Here is a 20,703-nt window from a genome sequence, read left to right as displayed (position 1 = left end):
AACTATTACTTATCTGTAACAGTTCTCTACCCTGGGTAACTTCTAAAAACAAAGGCTATGTAGTGTGTGGCAGAGAACCAAGCAAACAACCCTGAAACATTATTTTTCCATTCCAGTTATTACGATAAAACTTCACTGGACAAACGTGTTTTAAAATGTAAGACATATTTATCCTAAGGAGCACATACAATAACCCTGTAACCTGTCACCTTCATAGATTTATTTTATATTTGTGTTGTGATATATATACAGTGTGGACAAAGCCACATGGGATTTACATCGAACAAGGAAATGTTGCACATTTGATGAAAGAGGAGCATTATCCTTCATTCTTTAGATGGAGTCTAAACAAGTGTGTGTGTAGGGCCTTTACGAACGAAATTCTGAATGAGTCAGTTCTTCTGGGAAGAGAGTTTAGCTTCAGTGAGCTTGGCTAGGAAATGGCTGCTTGTGACTTTTTAATTTTTTCGACACAAGAATTTTCAGCAAGAGGTTGGACCTGCCTCTAGCGTTTCTTTGACCTCTGGTAGTGGGCAGTATGTTTCTCAAGCATGTGGAAAGTCTGACCTGAAGCACTTTCTCTATGAATCCTGCCACTTTGAAACGTATTCTGCTCTTGAGCGGAAACCTTTGGAAGTCTCTCAGAAATTGAATAGGTATTCATGTTGTATCCTGCTCAACATATTATATAGCAGCTTCCTCACTAGGGGATGAGCTAATACCCACCCTATACCCATCCATCACAGGCGTCACCAGTCAGGTGACCCTGCTGGTAAAAGGGGCTGGGCACACATACTCTGGTACAGTTATGCACCATGTAACCAACGTCCATGTTGTTCTTTATCTCAGCATTTGGGCCTAACAGAACCCCTACTTGCCACCCAGGCCAGGGCAATCCCTGTCGACATCTGCTGCCCTCCTAATCTTGGGGCAACCAACTTTCAACCTGCTTGGAGGGAGAGGAGCAGCACAGGCAACGCAGACCAGCAGGAGGGACCAAGCGCTACATCCTCAAGTCCCTACAACATCTATATGTCATAAGCAGCAACTTTAAAGAGTGCAGGCACCAGTACATCGTTGGGTAAAGGCTTAGATCCCTCCTGGACACAGAGTGCTGCTTCACAGGTGCACAAGACCCATTGGGCAGAGAGAGCTTTAGCTTACCCCGTCAGGGTCCATGGTCTGGGCAGGAGCGAAGTCCGCTATGCCAAACACCTTCAGAGTAGTCCTCTAATCCTCACATGGACATCTACAAACTTCATAAACATCTGTTTATGTTTTTGATTCTGGTTAACTCATTTCAGCTTGAAGTTAGGGAGCAGTGAAGTGCAGTGTATTAACTGAGTGAATGACAGGTGTTTATTCACAGCAGGGATAAACCACCACATGACAAATAAATAAAAGGCGTACCCGGTAACATTCCCACAAAAACAAAAGACAGAATAAGGTTCCATCAAATGGCAATTAAAATACAGAGAGGGTGATTTGACAGAAAGATGTTACCTCCCAATGGATAAATATTTGCTTTTGGTATGGGCCCTTGAACATATGTTTAAATAGTGGTTTTATTTGCTTTGACCTGTGGGACCCATCATAATGTGCAGCACTATTTAAAAAAATAACTGATCAAAAGAAATATTGGATTCTTACATCTTTTAAAAATGTGGCCTGTCAATCATTCAATTTTACACATGTGATAAGCATATTTAGGCAAGAGGGCATATGTGCACTTTTTGAGCTCCACGCAGCCATCTATGTGTAACTGCAGAGGTTTTGAATTTAAGCAGGGTTATCTAACCAATTCATTATGTCATCAATTTCAGAAGCCTGTCAGAAGGCAAATGCTTCAGAGCACATTCTTTGATCTGTTTTTCTATTCTACATGTCCTTCTTTCTTTTTTCTTTGTTTCTATTTTCTTTCTCATGCTTTTCTTTTGTTTCTTTCTTTCTTGCTTTTCCTTTCTGTTTCTTCCTCTCCTTTCTTGGTTTGTTTGTTTCTTTCATTCTCTCCTTCAGGCTCTTTTATTTCTCTCCTGTATTCTTTTTTTAGCTTTCTTTGCTCCAGTCGCACTTTCTCTTTTTTTGTTGGAGCCTTTTTTCTTTGTCTGTCTTTCATCCATTCTTTCCTTTCCTTCTCAACTTTGCTTCTTCACTTGAGATTCTTTCTTCTTTCATGACTAATTTCCTTTTTTATTACCCTTCCTTCCTTCTTTCCTTTCCTTATCTTTATCATTCCTTCCTCTCCTAGCATCCATGCTCTCCATCCATCCTTCCCTTTCATTATTTAATATTTCCATCCTCACTATCAATATTTCCTTCCTATTCTTTCCTTCTTCCCACATTTCCTTTCATCTTCCCTTTCTTCCTTCTGCTATGCTTTATTCCTGTTGTTTTCTTTCTGTACTTTTGTCCTTTCTCATGTCTTCCCTCCTCTTTTTCTCCTTTCATTATCCTTTATTTCTTTCCTCTTCTGCTCCTTTCTTTATCTTTTTTGTCCTTCTCCCTTCATTCTCTCAGTCATCTGCCCATCTCCTTTTATCTTGAAAATTACAAAACTTCATAAATTTATCATTCATTAATTTGTCCTTCATCATTGGGTCATAGGTTTTTCCATGGGCATGAGGTTGGAGGCAGATTTATGTAGAAATGTTGTCTTGTAAAACACTATGAAGTCTTTGTGCACCTTTCAGAACCCACAGGGGCCTACTAAACATTTGCCTATGAAACCTATACCGTTCTTGCCACCAGTAATTCTTAATCTTGAGTCGGACAGCCCCCGGCCATCTGACGTCACGGTGGGCGTGTGCGTCAGATGGCTGGGGGCCGTCCCATCAGGGCACACAACAAATTCTGTGGCGGAATTTGCGCCGGGGCGAAGCGGTTAAGAACAAACTATATTTTGGGATCCCAGAGTAAACTTTCTATATACAGATCTTGTAGCACTGGCACTCTGTGACAATTGCATCAGGACTGAGTGCTCTAAAAGGGCAGTGGTTAAGTTTCTTGTCCTGTCCTTTATGTACCCATGTCTAATTCGTAGTTGCTTAAAATACTTTTCTTTGATCAGATGTAGCTCTGACTATAAAAAAGGTTGAATACATCTTTTCTAGGCTATCCCTCATATGGTTCCAGGACCTCTGCTAAAGGCATATTTATGCTCCAAAACAGGCCTTGAAGGTGCCGTCATGCGATGCACATGTGATGTCCTAGCATACACCTGCCTCATGAGCCCAAATTTCTGTGGTATTGTGGTGCCAGGCATCTTCTAAATGTATGCCTGCAGAACCTGATATTCCATGAAAGTGGGTAGGAACGGACTGCCTGCATGTAACAGCACCATTACTCCATAGCGTCTTGGTACTTTCCCTGATAAAAGGCTCTTTTGAACCACACCCAAGCTGATGAGCGTTGGAACGCCTGCATGCTAAGAGTCAGATTATACCTGAGAAAGTTGGCAGCATATCCAGCAACCTGTAAATATTCTCTACTTATGAGGGTGGAATCCCGAAACACTGGCGTCTAGAGATGTGATTTCGAAAAACGGCATCAGCTGAAAAATAATATGAACTTTGTGTGAAACACTGCACTCCTACCTACTTTCACAGCACCTGCCATTCCACATGTGGCAGTTAATTTTTCAGTGCCTACTCGGGGGTGCTAGGGCAGCACTTGGGGGTGCTAGGGCAGCACTGTAGAAGATTGTGCACCATCTTTTGTGCGGCACCTGTGCCAACATGATTGCCAATAAGAAATTTCAATCATCCTGATTTCACTGTCTTTTTGCTGTAGTCTGTTTCAGGTGCTTCTGTAATTGTGACTTGGACACCGATGAGTCTTTGAGATCACCATGATGGGGTGGCCCGATGCTGCTCCTTGTGCAGATTGTAGAGCACTTATCATCTGCTATCACCAGGATGTTTCTGCTTCTTCTTGATGATCAACATTAAATGAAGGGGGTGTGGTCTGCATGCCGAAGATGATGTCGGGGACCGACTGCTCACATTTTTTTCACATTGCCCTCTACATTACGGTACAATGGCCAGTGAAATGTTCGCTACTGCTAAACCTTCTTCCTCTGGTACTAAACCAAAGCAAGTGAAAAATGGCCCTTCCCCATAACTATTATGTCATTGCATAATCATGTTCTTGACTCTGTTCTTGATGAGATAAGGGGTTTAAAACCCTTCATCATTGCTACAGCAAGGAATTATTCAACATTGTCAAAGAGTTCACCAACCCCACTGCCAACTCCAACGACATCACTCCCTCTCAAGACCTCTGCGACTCCCTAGCTTCCTTCTTCCACGACAAAATCGCAGACATCCACAACAGCTTCGACAACCAACCCACCCAACCTTCTGCCACACCTTCACCCCCCTTGAACATCCTTAATGACTGGAACCCAATCTCCACTGATGATACCATCCGCCTGATGAACTCCATCCACTCAGGATCCCCCACAGACCCATGCCCTCACCACATCTTCAACAAAGCAGATTCCATCATCGCACCCCACCTCCGAGATGTCATCAACTGCTCCCTCACCTCCGCCACCTTCCCAGATAGCTGGAAACACGCCGAACTCAGCGCCCTTCTGAAAAAACCCACAGCTGACCCCACCGAACTCAAAAACTACCGCCCCATATCACTCCTTCCATTCCCGGCCAAAGTCATCGAGAAAGCTGTCAACAACCAGCTCGCCGCCTTCCTCGAAACCAACAAATCCCTCGACTCCTCACAGTCCGGCTTCCGAGCCAAACACAACACTGATACCGCACTCATCGCAGCAACAGACGACATTCGAACTCTACTGGACAATGGTGACACAGTCGCCCTCATCCTCCTCGACCTCTCCGCAGCCTTCGACACAGTCTGTCATAGCACCCTATTACAACGCCTCAGAAACATCGGAATTCAAGGAAAAGCACTGGAGTGGATCACCTCGTTCCTTGCCGGAAGAACTCAGAGAGTCCGCCTCCCACCATTCAAATCAAAGGCCACTGAAGTCATTTGCGGCGTGCCACAAGGATCTTCACTCAGCCCCACCCTCTTCAACGTATACATGAGCCCCCTCGCGGCCATCGCACGTCAACACAACCTCAACATCATCTCCTACGCTGATGACACTCAACTGATCCTCTCACTCACCAAAGACCCTAACACCGCCAAAACCAACCTACATAAAGGAATGAAAGAAGTAGCCGAGTGGATGAAGCACAGCCGCCTGAAACTGAATTCGGACAAAACAGAAGTCCTTATCTTAGGTACCTCCCCCTCCGCCTGGGACGACTCGTGGTGGCCAGAGTCCCTTGGAAAAGCACCCATCCCAACAGACCACGCACGAAACCTGGGCATCATTCTGGACTCCTCACTCTCGATGACCAGACAAGTCAACGCCGTTTCATCATCTTGCTTCAACATTCTTCGCATGCTCAAAAAAACATTTCGCTGGATCCCCACTGAAACTAGAAAAACGGTCACCCACGCACTGGTTACAAGCCGCCTGGACTACGGAAACACCCTATACGCTGGTACCACAGCAAAACTTCAGAAAAAAACTCCAACGCATCCAGAACGCAGCAGCTAGACTCATTCTAGACATTCCGCGTAAAGATCACATTTCTGGTCACCTGAAAAACCTCCATTGGCTCCCCATCAATAAGAGGATAACATTCCGCCTTCTAACCCACGCACACACTCTCAGCTCTCAGAACTCCCGAGGCTTCGCCGGGAGCAACGTCTATTTTTTAAAGCCCTCACTGACCTTGTCATTGCTTGCTCTGCCCCAGCTGCGCTCTGGACTTCCGCGCTCGGCAGCACTGCACCTTTTAGCAGCCTTCATCTTCTCCCTCCTGCACGCCACCCAGAGCGCCCCCCGCTGATCGTCTCCTCCTGAGACGGGCGAGTTGTCCATCTTGGGCGGCTCTGGGTCAGCGTTGCAGCGTTTGGGCCCCTCCCCCCAAGACAAGCACTTAAGGCGCACTCTGGACTTCGCGCCACCACTCAGCTCTCAGAACTCCCGAGGCTTCGCCGGGAGCAACGTCTATTTTTTAAAGCCCTCACTGACCTTGTCATTGCTTGCTCTGCCCCAGCTGCGCTCTGGACTTCCGCGCTCGGCAGCACTGCACCTTTTAGCAGCCTTCATCTTCTCCCTCCTGCACGCCACCCAGAGCGCCCCCCGCTGATCGTCTCCTCCTGAGACGGGCGAGTTGTCCATCTTGGGCGGCTCTGGGTCAGCGTTGCAGCGTTTGGGCCCCTCCCCCCAAGACAAGCACTTAAGGCGCACTCTGGACTTCGCGCCACCACTCAGCTCTCAGAACTCCCGAGGCTTCGCCGGGAGCAACGTCTATTTTTTAAAGCCCTCACTGACCTTGTCATTGCTTGCTCTGCCCCAGCTGCGCTCTGGACTTCCGCGCTCGGCAGCACTGCACCTTTTAGCAGCCTTCATCTTCTCCCTCCTGCACGCCACCCAGAGCGCCCCCCGCTGATCGTCTCCTCCTGAGACGGGCGAGTTGTCCATCTTGGGCGGCTCTGGGTCAGCGTTGCAGCGTTTGGGCCCCTCCCCCCAAGACAAGCACTTAAGGCGCACTCTGGACTTCGCGCCACCACTCAGCTCTCAGAACTCCCGAGGCTTCGCCGGGAGCAACGTCTATTTTTTAAAGCCCTCACTGACCTTGTCATTGCTTGCTCTGCCCCAGCTGCGCTCTGGACTTCCGCGCTCGGCAGCACTGCACCTTTTAGCAGCCTTCATCTTCTCCCTCCTGCACGCCACCCAGAGCGCCCCCCGCTGATCGTCTCCTCCTGAGACGGGCGAGTTGTCCATCTTGGGCGGCTCTGGGTCAGCGTTGCAGCGTTTGGGCCCCTCCCCCCTAGCCACTCCCCCCCTATGTGTCCCTATACAATGGTTGGCCAGTCCCGGCAGCGCAGCGGACGTGCGCAGCGGGCGCGACGAAGTTGCGCCGAAGTTGCGCCTAAGTTAAGCCCGTCTGCGCCCGTCCGCGACGGGCCGGGACCCAGGGCCCCAGACCCTGCCCGTCCTATGGTGTACACCTCTGCCCAGCTACTGTCTCTTTCTGTCTCTGCTCCTCTTTCTCCCTCTGCTATCCAACACTTATCGTCACATGGTATTTATGTCCCCTATCTTCCCTGCTCTCCCCCGGTTTCTCCTACTTCCTCCCCCTCTATCTCGTCTATGCCCTCTGCTACTGGCCTCATTCCTGGTTCCCAAGCTGCCTCTGCCATTCTTCTTAATACCCGCTCCGCCATCAAAAACCAAACTGCTTTGTTTAATCTCTTGGATACTGACTCCCCGGATTTTCTTTTTCTTACCGAAACCTGGTTTTCTTCTGATTCACTCCCCGACCTCCTCGCCATTCTCCCTAGTACTTATTATGCCCTTCGCGCTGACCGCCCTGACGGAAAAACTGGAGGGGGTGTGGCGATGTTAATTCGCTCTTCTATCAAATTCCAGCTTCTTCCGCACCCCCGCATATCCAGTGTTGACTTTTTGGTGGCTCGCTCTCTCAATCTTCCGGTACCCCTCACGGTGGTCCTCGTGTACCGCCCACCTCAAAGCATGCCATCATTTGTGTCCACCTTGCAGGATCTTCTGGCCACTTTGGCGGTAAATAATTCCTCGCTGCTCCTGCTCGGCGATTTCAACTACTGGCCGGGTGATCCGAGGGAAGATTCCTCTTCCAAAGATTTCTCTGCCACACTACAATGTCTTAACTTCCTACCTCATATTTTGGCCCCTACCCACACTCATGGTCATATTTTAGACCAAATTTGGTCCTTACGTTGTAAACTCTCGGCCACTTCCATCTTTCCTTGCGTCTGGTCGGATCACTCCATGATCTCCTTTTCCATCTTTCTGGGTCATGTTGAGAAAGCCCCCCTACCTAAAAACATCTTGGCTAGAAGCTGGAATAAGACTGATCTTAACGACCTTTCCTCTCTATTGTCTGCATCCGCTCCTACCCTGACTGACCTGTCTTTGGAAAGTCAGGCGAATGTCATTAACACCTGGCTTTCTTCTGCTTGCGACCAGGTCGCTCCACTTAAAAAGATTAAATCGGCTCGCCCCCATGACGCTCACAAGTGGTTTTCCAGCGACCTTAAATCCTTGAAATTAGAGCTCAGGCGCTCGGAGCGCCATTGGCGACGCAATTACTGCCCTACCCTCCGCCTCAAATACAAAGCCCTTCTTAACACCTATAAAAAAGCCATCTTAGCGGCCAAATCTAAATATTTTACGGAGCGAGTGGCCCTTTCGGCCAACAAGTCACGCGAGATCTTTTCACTAGTCCATAGTCTTGCTACCTCTGATCGTGCCTGTCTTTCCCCTGCTCCTTCTCAATCCCTCTGTCACTCTTTGAACGATTATTTCATTAATAAAATCATCACTATTAAGGCTAACATTCCCACTGTGTCCCAACCTGCTCTGTCTGACCATTCTTATCTATCTCCTTCTGTTCTGGATCACTTTGAACCTATTTCTTCTGAGCTCTTCCTTGACCTGCTCGTCAAGGTCAAGTCCGGTTCTCCTGCAGATTGTGCCCCTGCACGGATCCTTAGAACTCTTTATACTAATTGCCCTACCCCCCCTCTCACTTTTCTCAACACCTCTCTGGTCTCGGGTTGTGTTCCCCCCTCCTTTAAATCTGCTATTGTTTTTCCTATTTTGAAAAAGGCGGGCCTTGACCCCTCCCTTCCATCCAACTTTAGGCCGATTTCCCTCCTCCCCTACCTAGGGAAGATTCTTGAAAGCTATGTGACATCCTGCCTTTCAACCTACATTGAGGAGAACCATCTTTTGGCCTCCCACCAGGCGGGTTTTCGTCCTGGCCACTCCACTGAGGGAGTGGTCCTCGCGGTCCTGGATGAACTTAAGAGCAAGGCCGATAGCAACCTCCCCCAGGCCTTGGTCCTTCTGGACTTGTCCGCTGCGTTTGACACGGTCGACCATGCCATCCTTCTCGACCGTGTCAGCGCAGCGGGCATCCAAGGCACCGCCCTCTCCTGGATCGCGTCCTTTCTTCAGGGCAGATCACAGGCAGTCCACCTCTCTGATTTTTCTGCTCCCCCACTCCCGGTCATCTGTGGGGTCCCTCAAGGTTCTTCCCTTTCCCCTCTCCTCTTTAATCTCTACATTCGCCCCCTCATCTCTTCTCTTCTCGAGCTGGGGGTCTCTGTGTACAACTACGCAGACGACCTCCAGCTCGTCTTTGATCTTTCCTCCCCAGCTGACTCTCTTCCTAAGTTTTGCTCTACCCTTGTCTTCATTTCTCAGTGGATGAGCTTCAACCATTTGAAGCTCAATCCCGATAAAACAGAGCTCGTCCTCACTGGCGGCTCGTCTAATCCCTGGTCTTCTGCTCACTGGCCCCTTTCTTTTGGTCCTCCCCCCTCTCCTGTTTCCTCAGTCCGGACCCTGGGCATCAAGATCAGCAATGATCTGTCCATCCACGCCCAAATCAGTTCCGTTGTGTCTTCTTGTTTTTCCTCCCTCCGCCTTATTCGCAAGATCTCTCGGTTCTTTTCTGTTGACGCCCTTAAAACCATCATCACGGCCCTCATCACATCCCGCCTGGATTATGGCAATGGCCTGTACGTTGGCATTCCTGCCTACGAAAATCGTCGTCTCCAGGCCATCCAAAACCAGGCGGCCCGTCTTATTCTTCGTCTCCCCAAATCCTCCCACATCACCCCGGCCCTCAAATCCCTCCATTGGCTCCCGGTTCTCTTCAGGTCCCGGTTCAAATTAGCCTGTCTGGCTTTCCGAGCGCATGCTCGTTCTGCCCCGCTTTTCATCAACTCTCTAATCTCCTCCCACGCCCCCAGTCGATCTCTCCGCTCTTCTTCTCTTTCTCTCCTTCACGTCCCCCGCTTCCGTAAATCCCGAACCGGGGGCACCCGATTTTCTGTATTGGCCCCCCAGATTTGGAACAATCTCCCTCTTTCCATTCGCTCTATCCCCATTTTCTCCCACTTTCGCAAAGCCCTCAAAACTTTTCTTTTTCTTCAGGCATTCCCCGGCTAACCTCTCTTGGGACCCTCTGTAGATTCTGATGTGCTCCTCAGCGCCAGGAAGCCGCTTGGCCGCAGTGCGCTTTAGAAATTTCTTTTTCATTTCATTTCATTCATTTCATTTCATTTTCATTTCATTTCACACAAAGCACTTTACGAACTTGGACCCGAATTCCTCAACACACGACTTTACTTCTACACCCCCTCCCGCCAGCTACGCTCCTCCCACCAAGCCCTTGCTGCTGTACCTCGCATCAACAAAACCACCATGGGAGGAAGATCCTTCTCCTACCTGGCGGCTAAAACCTGGAACTCACTTCCCATTCACCTTCGCCTCACTCAGAACCACCTAGCATTCAGAAAGCAACTTCAAACCTGGATATTCGACAAGTAACTCCCCACCCTTCTCCAAGCGCCTTGAGACCCTCTGGGTATGTAGCGCGCTATATAAATTACTGAATTGAATTGAATACTAAAACAACAAATTCAGGATAGATGGATTACTATGGAGGCAAAACTGTTTGACATGGAGCAACGCATAAGTGATCTGCATGATGCTACTACCAAGATTCACTTTCTGGAACAAGAAATACAATGGCTCATATTGCATACTGAAGAACTTTAAAATCGAAACTGACATAACATCCTTTGTCTATATGGCCTACTAGAAACTTTGGCTGGCCCAGACCTTCTTATCTTCTCAAAAACACTTCTGCCCGAGCTTTTGTCCCTCAGCATGATCCACTATTGAACATGCACATCATCTTGGTTCGCTTTCAACCTCCTTCTACCGGACCCAGAGGAATTATAATGTTATTCTTAGAATTAACAGACCTGATCCATGTGTTGATGGCAGCAAAAGTAAAACGTCCTTTTATTTGGTCTGGTCACAATATTTATATCTCTCAAGATCTCTCAAATGCTACTAATGTCAGAAGGAAATAATGTATTGCTCTTTGACCACAAATGAGACAATTACACATTTGTGATGGCATTTTGCATCCCTTTTTAATGGAAATCACTTATGAGGACACTACACGCTCCTTTGAAGTTCCAGTCAAATTAAAATCTTTTCTCCAATGTATTTCACAGAATTCTATGGATGCCTCTGCCCACACTTCTGAATAATTCTAACTCTAGTTATTCCCACATTTCTTCTGCTTTCTTCTATCAATATCTATAATGATTCTACATGGCTGTTTTCTCTTTTATATCTTAGTCTCTCTCCTTCTGCCTCTCTCCTTGCTCTTGGTGCTGTTGCGTCCCATGCTCATCTCTTCTACTGTTCATTTTAGATCAGGATTTCTTTTCTTAATATATTTCTTTACCTTACTATCACTTTTTTATCCCTTTCTATAAGTTGTTTTTTGCTCTATTTTTCAAATTGTTTGGTATCTTTGTGTTTCCTGCAGTGTCTACACAGCATGTCACCTGTATTCCTGTATCTTTCATCCCACTCCCCAATAACGGTGTCTTGTGGAATGTTTGTGGTTTGAGACATCCTGTCAAAAGGCAAAGAGTACTTACTCACTTGACCAAATTGAATTCACATGTTAATCATATATTCTCCTGCGATTAATTGTAAAGGTGGTGTTGCTATTCTTTTTCATAAATCGTTGCATGCACAAATTGTATCGACTCAAAATGATAATGATGGAACGATGGGTATTGCCTAAGGTTGTCATTCATAACAGACAAATTTCTTTATTTATATTTAAATCGGACCCAGATTTCTAGAAAAACAACAAGATGATATTAGCTTCTATCGACAACCCTAACATTATTATTGTAGGAGACTTTAATCAATGGTTAGATCACTTTACTGATAGACAGTCTAAATGTAATCCTGACAAATCCCATAAACTATTTCAATTTGTTATTGTCACTCGTCAATTATTTGGTGTTTGGAAAACTTGTAACCCTGATTCCTCTCGATTCTTGTTTTTTCCAATGTTCACCATACGCGTTCTAGAACTTATTATATTTTGTTTAATAAACCTTCAATTCCCTCTATCCAATCCTCAGAGATTGACTCTTTTTTGTTTTCTGACCATGCCCCTGTTTTTTATTCCTTTGATTGATCTCTGGATAATTCTAAAACTGATCATTGGAAATGTAATAAGTTTCTCCTCTCCGATAATAATTTCCTGACAGAGGCTACTTCCTTTGTTAGCAAGTTTTATTAAATTGATCAAACTTCAGACACATCTATTCCTAATACATGGGATGCCTTTAAGGCCTCCTTTCATGCCATTACCATAGCCTACTCAGCAAAGAGGAAACAATTCAAAATATTGGATCATACTTATTTTTCCTCTACATTCTCTTCTGTCCTACACAAGCTAATTAAAGTCAAATCTGATATTAGAAAAATTTGCCATCGTTGACTCCTGTACTATCCTCCTTAAAGTTAAATCTAAGTATCATGAAGGTCAAAACAAAGAGGGTAAGATGTTAGCTAATTTCTTAAAAATAAATCTGAGTGTAAAAACATTGGCCACACTGTGAATGAACATAGCAATACATTTTCATCTTAAAATGGTAACATCTATACCACTTTTCAAGAATATTACCACTTACTGTACTCTGATTTTACCAACCCCTCAGAGCACAATATGCACACTTTGTTAGTGGCCTCTGTTATCCTACTTCTGTGCCTGATAGATTTGATCTATTAGAAGCTGAAATAACTCTCTGAGAAATAACAGATGCCTTCACATCATTAAAAAAAGCCATGGCTCTTGGTCCAGATGGTCTTATAACTTTTCTCCTCTTCCTCTTCCACCCTTAAACTGATTGAACTTTTTAATTATTTTCTTGCAGATTCTAAGGCCACTGATTCTTTTCTAAAAGCTTTGATTGTCTTTAATCCCAAACCAGATAAAAATCACAGACTCTGTAAAAATTATCATCCTATTTCATTAATTAATTAAAATTGCAAAATGTTTGCCAAAATCCTAGCATTCAGCCTTGAGTCTATTGTTCCTTTGCTGATCAAAACTGATTAATCTGGTTTCTCCGATGGAATGGTTTTGGCCCTAATTTAATTTCATTTAAAAAAAGTGTTATACTCTGCTCCCCTTGAAAATATTTTCATCAATAATCATTTGTCCAATTATTTTCAGTTACAATGAGGTACACAACAAAGTTGACCTCTTTCCCCATTGCCATTTGTTTGCTGTTTAGAACCTTTTCTTGAACGTATTTGCTGTAATAAACTCATTGCAGGTTTTGAGCATAATTCCACTGAAAAAAAAATGATCATCTTATGCTGATGATATTTTAGTTTTTATATCCAGTCCCCATTCTACTTTCCCTTCTTTTCTACACAAAATGCATATATACTCTTGTATCTCTGGATATAAATTGAACTTTCTAAAACTGAAATATTACCACTACATTTTTCATGTTATCAATATATGTTTGCTAACACTAATACTATTTGGTGCCCTACCAAAATAAAATATCGTAGAATTTGGTTCTCTTCACCGTTTTGAACACAATTAGTTGTACTTTTAATGCTTCAACACCGACACTAGAGAAATTATTTTCATCATTGTTTCTACACTTATCATGGTGGGGTAGGTGGGATACAATTAAGATGATTATTATACCACATTTCCTGTATATACTATCTATGTTACCTTTTAAAATCCCTATTTCCTATTTCTCTCAACTCATTTCACTTTGCACCAAATTTTTGTGGAATAATAAACATTCCTGCATTGCTTTGGTTAAACCTAAACGTCACAAGAGTGCATTTGGTATCCATTTTCCTGATTATAAGTTATATCATTCTGCATTTTAATTAGATTTTTTTTTGCCTTAACTCATGAATTTTGTTATGCTCCAATACTACTATGGATTGTGCTTGAACGCTCTTTATTGAAGGGTTTATCATTTGAAGATGTAATTTCTATGTCTAATTACACCCTTTATATCAAATAATTATATAGTAAAATAGTCACAACAATTTTTACATACTGTATTTTCTACCAATTTTGATGCTTCCTCTATTTGGTATACCAAATTTATCACAATTCTGCATAAATTATTCTATTATAAACACTGGAAAGAGAAGGGTAGTATTATGTTTATTTATCAGCTTGTCCAAGATAATTCTGTTATTCACTTTTCCCAATTGCAAACTAAATACAGTTTACCAAGTTCGTTTTTCTATGAGTATCTTTTAATATTGTCTTCTTTTCAGACTTATTTAACAGCCAATAATTTTCCTCCTGATATTCTATCACTTACTACCCATATACCGTTACATAACATCTCTCATGGCTCTATGCACAAGGCTGCTTATTTATATAATACTAGCTGTACCCGGCCACACGTTGCTGTGTCTCAGTCTTGTTAAATGGAAAATAAAGAAGGTGTCAGGGGCAACGCCCTAGCCTGGTTCAGGGATTATCTCACTGGACGCTATACCTATCTCAAGATGAACACCCTTGCATCCAAGAACATCCCTCTTACCGTGGGGGTGCCTCAGGGGTCGATTCTCAGTCCCCTGTTGTTCAACTTGTATCTGACCCCTTCAGTCAATATTATAAAATCTTATGGCTTTTCTACAGTGTCATACGCTGACGATACACAGGTGCTAATCACCTGCAGTTCTCAATTTCTTGACACCTGTGCAAGATTCAAGCAATGCTTGATCCACATTAGTAATTGGATGAGTGATAATAAGCTCCAACTCAATTATAGCAAGACCAAAATTCTGCTATTTGGTAAGGCCAAAACTATCTGGTCTCAAGAATGGTGGCCTCACAAAGTGGTACGTGACTTGGGCATAATGCTTGACAGTGCTCTCTCCATGAAAGCTCATGTCAATCAAGTCTCTGGTATCTGTTATGGAATTCTTAGACAGTTACGCAAAATCTTTAAATGGCTTCCTTTAGAGGCAAGAAAGCCTCTGGTTCAGGGGGTTATCATTAGTCGTTTAGACTATGGAAACGCTATGTTCATTTCCATTAATGAGGGCCTATTGACCAAATTACAAATTGTTCAGAACGCGGCCGCAAGACTGGTATTGGGTCTACCTCCTCGCTCTGCATCTACTCCAACTCCCAAAAAATTGCACTGGCTTCCTGTGCGCCAGAGATGACAATTTAAGATCCTGAGCCTTACTCATAAACTTTTTCATGGCACAGGCCCTTTGTACCTTGCTAAAAAACCAGTCTGGTATAGACCCGCCGGAACCTTGCGCTCCAGCTCGAAGTCTTTACTTTCCAAGCTTAAAGCTCGTACTTCCAGAAATGGTTGCAGGGCTTTTTCATACTTGGCTCCGCTATTGTGGAATAAGTTACCTGCGCATCTCTGGTCTCTTTCCAATCACCAAGCTTTCCGTAAGAGTTTGAAGACCTGGCTCTTCCCTAACTAAATGCTTCTGTCACGGTCTATATTCCCTTAGGGTTGTTGCCTTTTTTTCTGCTAAGCGCCCGAGACCTCGTTTGGTGATTTGTTGCGCTATATAAAAGCCTTTGACATTTGACATTTGACATATGTTTAATGTCACAATGCTTGTGGGTATACAATATTTTTTGTTGTTCCATTGTCTGCGGATATCGAGATTGTCTGGTTTGCCGACTCTAGAACACGCAACATATAATTGTCCATGTGAGAAGCAATCCGTGTCTAGATGTCATAATTTTAAAGATTGGCCCTGAGCTTTGTTGACGGTGATTGCAAACACCAATCGAATTTGGAATTGCATTCTCTTAAATTGAAATGGCATATCCATTGGAATCAATGGAATGCGAGGAATGAGGACATCTTCACCTTTGATAGGTCGTGTGAAGATTGTTGCTTCTATGACATTGCTCAATAATTTTTTACTGCAAGCAGCGTGCCGTTGCCAAGCTTTGGCTGGTTGATATTTTGCAACATGATAATTGGCACTCCGATTTTTAATTGCAGTACGTGGGGTGGCATCCCTGGCAGATCAAGTGAATTAAAAAAAATTGTTGTATAATTAACCGCTTCATCTGGTTCCACAACTGTGTCGACGGACGTGTATGTGACTGCCTCGCTTTGAATGTTAGACTGAATAATATTCTTAAGTTTGTACACGTCTAGCTCGTACACTCAGCCATTCGTGATTCTTATAATTGGTTTCAATATTGGGAAATACTTTTTCAACCAATTCTTCTTTTGAAGTGACTAAATTGCAGAAGTTATGAGGCAATGAAATTCATCCTGAGGGTTGATCAACCGGTACCTTTCCGATCCGGCGCAGATCAACCGGCACCTTTCCCTTCTGGCGCCTTTCATCTGTCACAGGTGTGACATCTATATATAAAAACATGCGCGTATTCGAATGCAACGTTGTGTCAAGATTTCAAAGCAATCGGTGAAGTACTTTCTGAGATTTGACATTTTGAACAAACGAACAGTTACTTTTTTATTGATATAGATGTTATTATCGCCTATTCCTGAAAGACACAAAACAACTATTGAGGTCCTATGAGAAACTGATTTATCCAACTCACTTCCCACTCCTGCTTGGGATAAATTTTGGTTTAAAATATTTAAAACTTCCAAAGTCGTTAGGCCGCCCTTTTTTTTAAATGTATAATAGAGCTCTCATTGCCTTTGAATGTATCTCTGAGTTCTCTCCCACCTCCTCTCCATTAAGTTGCGTCTGTTCTTCCTTCACAGGGACCTTTTTTCACCTATTCTACTATTATTTTAATGTGTTGAAATTTTGGGAATTTATCTAGTCAAAGTGCCTAAACAAATGGTAATGTAATATTCCATATCAATGCAAAATGTTTTTCTTGGAACTGCCTCACCAGACTTTGACAGTATTTTTCCTAAGACTATGTTATTCGATCTTTTTATTGCTCTTGCAGTTAAGGGGAAACTTTCCTGTTGGAAAGACACCTCTAAATTATCTATTTTAATATGGTGGAATTTTATTTCTGCTGAACACAGAATAGCTTCTGTTTCTATACTCTTGCTGTCTCAGTAAATTAAGTCTGATCTACTCTGGTTACCTTCCACCACGCAGATTTTTCTCACTCACCGATATCTTAGATACCATCTTTTTTTCCTCTCTTTTTCTTTCTGCTCTTTAACTTTTCATAATACAAAACATAATTGTTATATATGTATCAACATTTATTGCTCTTTTTGTCCTCTGAATAATTTCACTATTTTGTATTCTAATTGTTATTATTTACTATTGATGTTGTATTGCTTTGTTGCTAATTTTCAAGTCTAATACTTCAATAAAAATATTTTTATTAAACGTTAAATGAAGCCCTTTGTGACTAATATATGTCTTAATAACCAACTGATATAAACATAAAAGAAAAGGAGCAACAACACCAAACCTTGAGGAACCTCAAATGCAATGGGCACACTCACTCGTGTTCTCCCGGTTTTATTCTTTTACCAGGGTAATGTTTTTTTAAAGTAGTACCACATACATAATAATGTTAATTTAGTGATAATAATGGTAGTATAGGCTTATTCATCGGTTTAAATTTGTAATTTAGAGTGGTTAATGTAATTTGCATAAATTCAGCGGATCTTAATTCCTGCTGCAACCCAGCAGACACCAGTGTGTAGCAACTCAGTCTTTTTCTTACACTATGATTAGTCTAATCTATCCAAATCTTCTTTTTTTCATTGTTACTGCTTTAGACCCATATATTCAGTAAAATGTCGGAGCATATTATCAAGAATGGCGTTAAAATTATCGCCGGTTCAGCAACAGAAAACTGCCGCTAAAACGGCGATGATAGGCTTGGTGATATGCCCTGGAGAATTCCAATAGAAGCCCATGTTCACACCAGAACTTGGACTTCTATTGTAATTCTCCAGGGCATATTATCAAGCTCATTTTTGTCGTTTTAGCGGCATTTTTCTGCTGCTAAACCGGCGATAATTTTTAATGTCGTTCTTGATAATATGCCCCGTCATTTTGATAGATGTATCAATCTTTCTGGAAGTACTTTTCTATACTACTACTGAGCATTCCCCCGAGGAAGTCTTAATTCATGATTGATTTGTCTCATATAAGAACTCACCTACATATACATTTTTTACAGTGTTTAAGTTGTGCCAAACACTTTTCTTGGACAATCTTCAAATATTGTAACAAAGGTTAATATTGGTTAATATTCTTCCGTGACTTGTATTCGGGAATCATTTTGATAGATGTATCATTCTTTCTGGAAGTACTTTTCGATACTACTACTGAGCATTCCCCCCAGGAAGTCTTAATTCATGATTGATTTGTCTCATATAAGAACTCACCTACATATACATTTTTTACAGTGTTTAAGTTGTGCCAATCACTTTTCTTGGACAATCTTCAAATATTATAACAAAGGTTATTATTGTTTAATATTCTTCCGTGACTAGTATTCAGGAATATATTGCCAATTTGGATATAATTCTGTGCTGTACTTCAGTAGAAAGCCAACTGGAGCATAAGTGAAATTACACCATTTGACAGAAAGTGATATCACACACCATTTGACCGCCAATCTCATCATATGGTTGACCCCTTAATCCATCCTTAATGAGTCCAGAACCCCCAGGTAGCACCCAAAGAGTAGCTGGACTTCAGTAAAAAGCCAACTGGAGCATAAGTGAAATTACACCATTTGACAGGAAGTGATATCACACACCATTTGACCGCCAATCTCATCATATGGTTGACCCCTTAATCCTTAATGTGTCCAGAACCCCCAGGTAGCACCCAAAGAGTAGCTGGGGGCAACAAAGTGTAAAAAAAGAAAGGACATTTGACTTTTAGTGCTGTTTACTCTGAATGTCTGACATAATATCGACAGACAGAATATCGAAATACAAAAATATCGGCACAAAAATATCGACATCAAAAATATCGGAATCATATCTTCATAAAGGTAAGTACAAAAATATCGAAAAAATAATATCGTAGAACAAAAATATCGAAATTAAAAATCTCGTTTTTTTAAATGTATTAATAATAATGTAAAAATAATTTTCAAATACATATAATTTTACAAATATTAAATAAAAATATTAAAACAAAATTAAAACTTATACATATACATTTAAAATAAATAAAACACTTAATAATTTAATGTAATTTTCTTTTTTTTTATTTCATTTAATTGATTTAATGTAAATTATTTTTATTTTTACCCTGTACGCCTGTACCCCAAAAACCCAAAACTGACCCTGAACCCTAAAAATACCCCTTTACCCAAAAACTGAAAACTGACCCTGAACCCTAAAAATACCCCTTTACCCAAGAATTGAAAACTGACCCTGAACCCTAAAAATACCCCTTTACCCAAAAACTGAAAACTGACCCTGAACCCTAAAAATACCCCTTTACCCAAAAACTGAAAACTGACCCTGAACCCTAAAAATACCCCTTTACCCAAGAACTGAAAACTGACCCTGAACCCTAAAAATACCCCTTTACCCAAAAACTGAAAACTGACCCTGAACCCTAAAAATACCCCTTTACCCAAGAACTGAAAACTGACCCTGAACCCTAAAAATACCCCTTTACCCAAAAACTGAAAACTGACCCTGAACCCTAAAAATACCCCTTTACCCAAAAACTGAAAACTGACCCTGAACCCTAAAAATACCCCTTTACCCAAGAACTGAAAACTGACCCTGAACCCTAAAAATACCCCTTTACCCAAAAACTGAAAACTGACCCTGAACCCTAAAAATACCCCTTTACCCAAAAACTGAAAACTGACCCTGAACCCTAAAAATACTCCTTTACCCAAAATTAATTAATATTATTTAATTACCAATTAATTATTAATTAACAATAACAATAAAGTAAATATATTAGCACATTAGCTGTAATTAATTTAATTTAATAATTAATATTATTTTTTCCCAATTAATTAATTAAGAATAACAAAAAATTATATATAAAAAAATTACTCTAATTAATGTAATTAACTAATTAATATTAATTAATTACCAACTAATTAATAATTAAAAATATGTACAAAATTATATTAATTAATTAACTAATTAATATAAATTAATTACCAATTAATTATTAATTAAAATATTTACAAACATATATTAATTAAGTAATTATTATTAAATTACTTCCCACCCTATTCCCCTATAAACCCATAACCCGCTACAGAACATATTTATCAATAAATCAATTAATTAAAATTAATTCTCAATTAATTCTCAATTAATTAATTAATAATTCCTACTAATTAATAATTAATTTAACATAATTAAATTACTTCCCACCCTATTCCCCTATAAACCCACAACCCGCTACAGTAGTAAAAGACAATATTTAATTAAATTACATTAAAAATAAATAATAAAACATAATAAATACAATATAATATACACTAAATTTATTTAAAAATTGATATTAGTAACATCGAAGTTATTTATTTCGATATTATTGACATCGATATTTAAAACTTCGATATTACTGATATCATACTAATATCGATATTAAGACTGTCGATATTACTTACCTTCGATATTTTGTCCCATCGATATTTAAACTTCGATATAATTGTATATTGAAAATTAAAACTCGATATTTTGTCTGTGTACCGTTTACTCTCCTACCCTGCCAATGAGTTGTGAACCATTAGAACAGTGGTGGCAATGCAAGTGTCAGGGGTAGGAAATGGCAAGTCAGTTGTAGCAGCTCTAACA

General features: G+C 41.7%; 1 protein-coding gene across 1 annotated transcript in view; it reads right to left on the bottom strand.

Moving 5' to 3' along the window:
- The window catches only part of LOC147663797 (scavenger receptor cysteine-rich domain-containing group B protein-like), a gene marked incomplete at its 3' end in the record, with an annotated part of 206,849 nt that overhangs the window by 79,205 nt on the left and 106,941 nt on the right, over positions 1 to 20,703 (bottom strand). The window lies entirely within an intron of this gene.

This window comes from Lissotriton vulgaris, unplaced genomic scaffold, assembly GCF_964263255.1.
Source record: "Lissotriton vulgaris unplaced genomic scaffold, aLisVul1.2 SCAFFOLD_3532, whole genome shotgun sequence".
Classification (NCBI taxonomy): Eukaryota; Metazoa; Chordata; class Amphibia; order Caudata; family Salamandridae; genus Lissotriton; species Lissotriton vulgaris.
This window is presented reverse-complemented; position numbering and strand designations above follow the sequence as displayed.